The sequence below is a fragment of the Lepidochelys kempii genome, chromosome 4 (genome assembly GCF_965140265.1).
Source record: "Lepidochelys kempii isolate rLepKem1 chromosome 4, rLepKem1.hap2, whole genome shotgun sequence".
NCBI classification, from domain to species: Eukaryota; Metazoa; Chordata; order Testudines; family Cheloniidae; genus Lepidochelys; species Lepidochelys kempii.
This window is the reverse complement of record NC_133259.1, coordinates 132,896,653-132,902,652: the sequence shown is the minus strand read 5'-3', so window position 1 is coordinate 132,902,652 and position 6,000 is coordinate 132,896,653.

The window sequence follows — 6,000 nt, the reverse complement described above, 5'->3', positions numbered from 1 at the left end:
GGACACGACAGGTACCCCCATCTGCCACGTGAAAGCAAAGGAACTTCAGCAGGTACATCAGAAGGCCAGGGAGGCCAACAGTCAGTAAAGTGCTGGCTGAAGACTGCTGCTTTTACAAAAGCTGCATGCCACATTTGGTGGAGACCCCACTGCCACCCTGCAGACCACTGGGGTTTCTCCGATGAGTGTGAGAGACAGACCCCAAGACACAGACCCCGGAACAGCGAGGATGAAGAGAAGAGTGGAGGACATGCAACTAGCGGGGGGTCAGGACCTGTTTGAGACTCAACCACAGTGCAGTCAGTCCTGGCAGCTGAGCATGGGCAAACCTGATGCAGGGGAAGGAAGCTTGGGTCAGTGTGTATATGTATTTTCCATTACAATAAAGTACTGATGGACTCCAACTTCACAGCTATGGGCGTTTTGTTGATTTACTCGTAGAAGAAATAGCGTTACAACAAGAAGAGGTAGAGTTGTTATCTGCTTTTCATTCCCCCGGAGAGTTTTTTTTTCAGGGGGGGAAGAGGGGCATGCAGAGCAGTTTGTTTATGTATGCATGGATGTCTCTTGAATCCTCCTGAGAGACCCCAATGAAACGTTCAGGGGAGAACTCTGCAATCCTCTCCCAAAGGTTTCTAGGGAGGGCAGGCTTATTTCTTCCTCTGAGACTGACCCTTTCCCACATCAATTGGTGATAACTTCAGCAGGCACCTCTGCAGTACACGGGTTAGCAGCATATGGGCCACGGCAGCTTCAGGACACCACCAGCAGCTGTTCTCTCTCTGCCTTTGTTATCCTCAGGGGTGAGATATCAGCTAAAGTCACCATCGCCTGTGGGAAACGTAGCCAATATTCAGTGCTATTGTCCTATGCTCATAGTTTCATGAAACTGAGAAATTCCCTCCTCTTTTCCCTCGCTGCTGGTGCACTGTACAATGACGTGGTGACATGGCTGGTGCTGTGAGAGGTGCCACGCACAAGCGCTCCGAAGCAGAAGTGTCGATCAGCAAGTCTTGTTTAAAATTTTAGGGGAGCAAGAGAAGGGGAGTTGTGGATCTTAACTTTAGCTTTCCATTGTGACTATGGTAACAATGGTACCTCTGTGTGGTTTATCTGCAGTTGCTGCCATTGTGGCCTTGAGTGGTTCCCCCTCCACACCTGCAGAATGCCTAAGCCAGATAAGGAGGAGAAAGATGAGGACTTGAGATGATATGTTCAGCGAGATGTTGTATCAGACCGTGTGCTGAGGGCCAGGAAAGTGACTATTTCAGACCTATGGGGAAGGGGAGCAGAGAGGAGAAAAGCCCAGGAACCCCAGCAGGAAAAGGAGAGGGAGATGCACCAGGACATAATGTGGCTTCTCCGGCAGCAATCACAGATGCTGCAGGCTCTTGTGGACCTACAGATTCAGTAATCACTGGCTCACCTCCCTTTGTAGTCCCTGGAGAACTCCATTATGGCAGCTCCCTGCACTGTCCCTCATCATTCCATGTGGTATCAGGGGCTGCATCCCGACCCCAACCACTCTACCAAGGAGGGAGCTAAGACAATCATAGCTTCACATATACTGAGCTGTGAGAGTCACGGCTGCTGTATGTGTAGCCAAAATGGACTTGACTGTTCTTTCCCCTTGTTAAGTTCTGTTCTATTATAGTGTTGTGTGGAAGTATAACATTGTATAAGTAAAAAGAAAAGGAGGACTTGTGGCACCTTAGAGACTAACCAATTTATTTGAGCATGAGCTTTCGTGAGCTACAGCTCACTTCATCGGATGCATACCGTGGAAACTGCAGCAGACTTTATATATACACAGAGAATATGAACCAATACCTCCTCCCACCCCACTGTCCTGCTGGTAATAGCTTACCTAAAGTGATCATCAAGTTGGGCCATTTCCAGCACAAATCCAGGTTTTCTCACATCCCCCCCACCCCCATACACACACAAACTCACTCTCCTGCTGGTAATAGCTCATCCAAACTGACCACTCTCCAAGTTTAAATCCAAGTTAAACCAGAACATCTGGGGGGAGGGGGGGTAGGAAAAAAAAGAGGAAATAGGCTACCTTGCATAATGACTTAGCCACTCCCAGTCTCTATTTAAGCCTAAATTAATAGTATCCAATTTGCAAATGAATTCCAATTCAGCAGTTTCTCGCTGGAGTCTGGATTTGAAGTTTTTTTGTTTTAAGATAGTGACCTTCATGTCTGTGATTGCGTGACCAGAGAGATTGAAGTGTTCTCCGACTGGTTTATGAATGTTATAATTCTTGACATCTGATTTGTGTCCATTTATTCTTTTACGTAGAGACTGTCCAGTTTGACCAATGTACATGGCAGAGGGGCATTGCTGGCACATGATGGCATATATCACATTGGTGGATGTGCAGGTGAACGAGCCTCTGATAGTGTGGCTGATGTTATTAGGCCCTGTGATGGTGTCCCCTGAATAGATATGTGGGCACAATTGGCAATGGGCTTTGTTGCAAGGATAAGTTCCTGGGTTAGTGGTTCTGTTGTGTGGTATGTGGTTGTTGGTGAGTATTTGCTTCAGGTTGCGGGGCTGTCTGTAGGCAAGGACTGGCCTGTCTCCCAAGATTTGTGAGAGTGTTGGGTCATCCTTTAGGATAGGTTGTAGATCCTTAATAATGCGTTGGAGGGGTTTTAGTTGGGGGCTGAAGGTGACGGCTAGTGGCGTTCTGTTATTTTCTTTGTTAGGCCTGTCCTGTAGTAGGTAACTTCTGGGAACTCTTCTGGCTCTATCAATCTGTTTCTTTACTTCTGCAGGTGGGTACTGTAGTTGTAAGAAAGCTTGACAGAGATCTTGTAGGTGTTTGTCTCTGTCTGAGGGGTTGGAGCAAATGCGGTTGTATCGCAGAGCTTGGCTGTAGATGATGGATTGTGTGGTGTGGTCAGGGTGAAAGCTGGAGGCATGCAGGTAGGAATAGCGGTCAGTAGGTTTCCGGTATAGCGTGGTGTTTATGTGACCATTGTTTATTAGCACTGTAGTGTCCAGGAAGTGGATCTCTTGTGTGGTCTGGACCAGGCTGAGGTTGGTGGTGGGATGGAAATTGTTGAAATCATGGTGGAATTCCTCAAGGGAGGTTGGTGGTGGGATGGAAATTGTTGAAATCATGGTGGAATTCCTCAAGGGAGGTTGGTGGTGGGATGGAAATTGTTGAAATCATGGTGGAATTCCTCAAGGGAGGTTGGTGGTGGGATGGAAATTGTTGAAATCATGGTGGAATTCCTCAAGGGAGGTTGGTGGTGGGATGGAAGACATCTTAGCCTGGTCCAGTCCACACAAGAGATCCACTTCCTGGACACTACAGTGCTAATAAACAATGGTCACATAAACACCACCCTATACCGGAAACCTACTGACCGCTATTCCTACCTGCATGCCTCCAGCTTTCACCCTGACCACACCACACGATCCATCGTCTACAGCCAAGCTCTGCGATACAACCGCATTTGCTCCAACCCCTCAGACAGAGACAAACACCTACACGATCTCTGTCAAGCTTTCTTACAACTACAATACCCACCTGCAGGAGTAAAGAAACAGATTGATAGAGCCAGAAGAGTTCCCAGAAGTTACCTACTACAGGACAGGCCTAAGAAAGAAAATAACAGAGCGCCACTAGCCGTCACCTTCAGCCCCCAACTAAAACCCCTCCAACGCATTATTAAGGATCTACAACCTATCCTAAAGGATGACCCAACACTCTCACAAATCTTGGGAGACAGGCCAGTCCTTGCCTACAGACAGCCCCACAACCTGAAGCAAATACTCACCAACAACCACATACCACACAACAGAACCACTAACCCAGGAACTTATCCTTGCAACAAAGCCCGTTGCCAGTTGTGCCCACATATCTATTCAGGGGACACCATCACAGGGCCTAATAACATCAGCCACACTATCAGAGGCTCATTCACCTGCACATCCACCAATGTGATATATGCCATCATGTGCCAGCAATGCCCCTCTGCCATGTACATTGGTTAAACTGGACAGTCTCTACGTAAAAGAATAAATGGACACAAATCAGACGTCAAGAATTATAACATTCATAAACCAGTCGGAGAACACTTCAATCTCTCTGGTCACGCAATCACAGACATGAAGGTCGCTATCTTAAAACAAAAAAAGTTCAAATCCAGACTCCAGCGAGAAACTGCTGAATTGGAATTCATTTGCAAATTGGATACTATTAATTTAGGCTTAAATAGAGACTGGGAGTGGCTAAGTCATTATGCAAGGTAGCCTATTTCCTCTTGTTTTTTCCTACCCCCCCCTAGATGTTCTGGTTTAACTTGGATTTAAACTTGGAGAGTGGTCAGTTTGGATGAGCTATTACCAGCAGGAGAGTGAGTTTGTATGTGTATGGGGGTGGGGGGGATGTGAGAAAACCTGGATTTGTGCTGGAAATGGCCCACCTTAATTATCATGCACATTGTAGGGAGAATGGTCACTTTGGATGAGCTATTACCAGCAGGATAGTGAGTTTGTGTGTGTGGTTTTTGGGAGGGGGTGAGAGAACCTGGATTTGTGCAGGAAATGGCCCATCTTGATTATCATGCACATTGTGTAAAGAGTTGTCACTTTGAATGGGCTATCACCAGCAGGAGAGTGAATTTGTGTGGGGGGTGGAGGGTGAGAAAACCTGGATTTGTGCTGGAAATGGCCCAACCTGATGATCACTTTAGATAAGCTATTACCAGCAGGACAGTGGGGTGGGAGGAGGTATTGTTTCATATTCTCTGTGTATATATAAAGTCTGCTGCAGTTTCCACTGTATGCATCCGATGAAGTGAGCTGTAGCTCACGAAAGCTCATGCTCAAATAAATTGGTTAGTCTCTAAGGTGCCACAAGTACTCCTTTTCTTTTTGCGAATACAGACTAACACGGCTGTTACTCTGAAACCTGTCATTGTATAAGTATAACATTGTGGAAGTATAACATTGTATAAGGGGACATGCTGGATACATTGTATATAAGAGGGCATGCCAAAACATGTTACAAAGTATCTGAGAGAGCACACGTAGGGACAGTTAGCTTTTGAATGGAGAAGCAATTAAGATAGAGCCAGCACGTCTAAGAAGCAGGCATCAGAATGGAAGGTGTGAAGGGCAATTAGTTAAGTTAACTGGAAGCTGTTAAGGGAGATTGTTAAGGGTGGCAGGTAATTGAAGGTACGTGACTGGTCTCAGGGATCTCGAAGGGTGGTGACTAAAATCTTTTTCTTCTTTTGTCCGTAACTTCTCTGTAACTTGTTCTCCAAAAAACTGTATAAATTAAGAGACACAAGCCCCACTCGGGGGGCTCACTTCTAAATGTATTAGCAGAGCAGCTTTGCTAATAAAACAGAGTGGTCTGATAAATTGTGAGTCTGAGTCAAACTTTGACAGTTGTTTCTAATACAGTTGCGGTTAAATTGCACAGATTTTTTCTGAACTAATTTTGTTACTCAATAAAATTCTATTGTATAGAAAATAATTCATCCTTATGAGTTCTCAGCATATGCCGCAGGATGCCTAGCGGTACTGACAGCACCCACTTGCTTTTTATTGTACAGTGTGACACAATTCAGAAGACCAGTGATGAACACAATGTAATAATCATAAATGTACAGCAAGCACCACAGACTAAATAGGTGGTGTTATAGTCAGAGATGTACATCAAGCATGGCACGATTCCTAACAGGCCCCCAAACTGCAGGACCCGGTAGCACATAGTACACCACAATGCATAACTACATTACTGTGGCTCACTGTTAAAATGCTCTTTCAAGGCCCCCCTTAGGTCCATGTTGAACTCTTCTAATAGCAGCAGACTCATCAGACAGCCACTCCACCTTCTGCCTCCTCTCCAAGGGCAACTTTTCCCCCTTTGCCTCACAGATATTATGCAGGACACAGCAGGCAACTATACGCATTGGGATGTTTTTCTACCAGAGATCCAGTCTTTTGAGTAAACAACCCCATCATCCC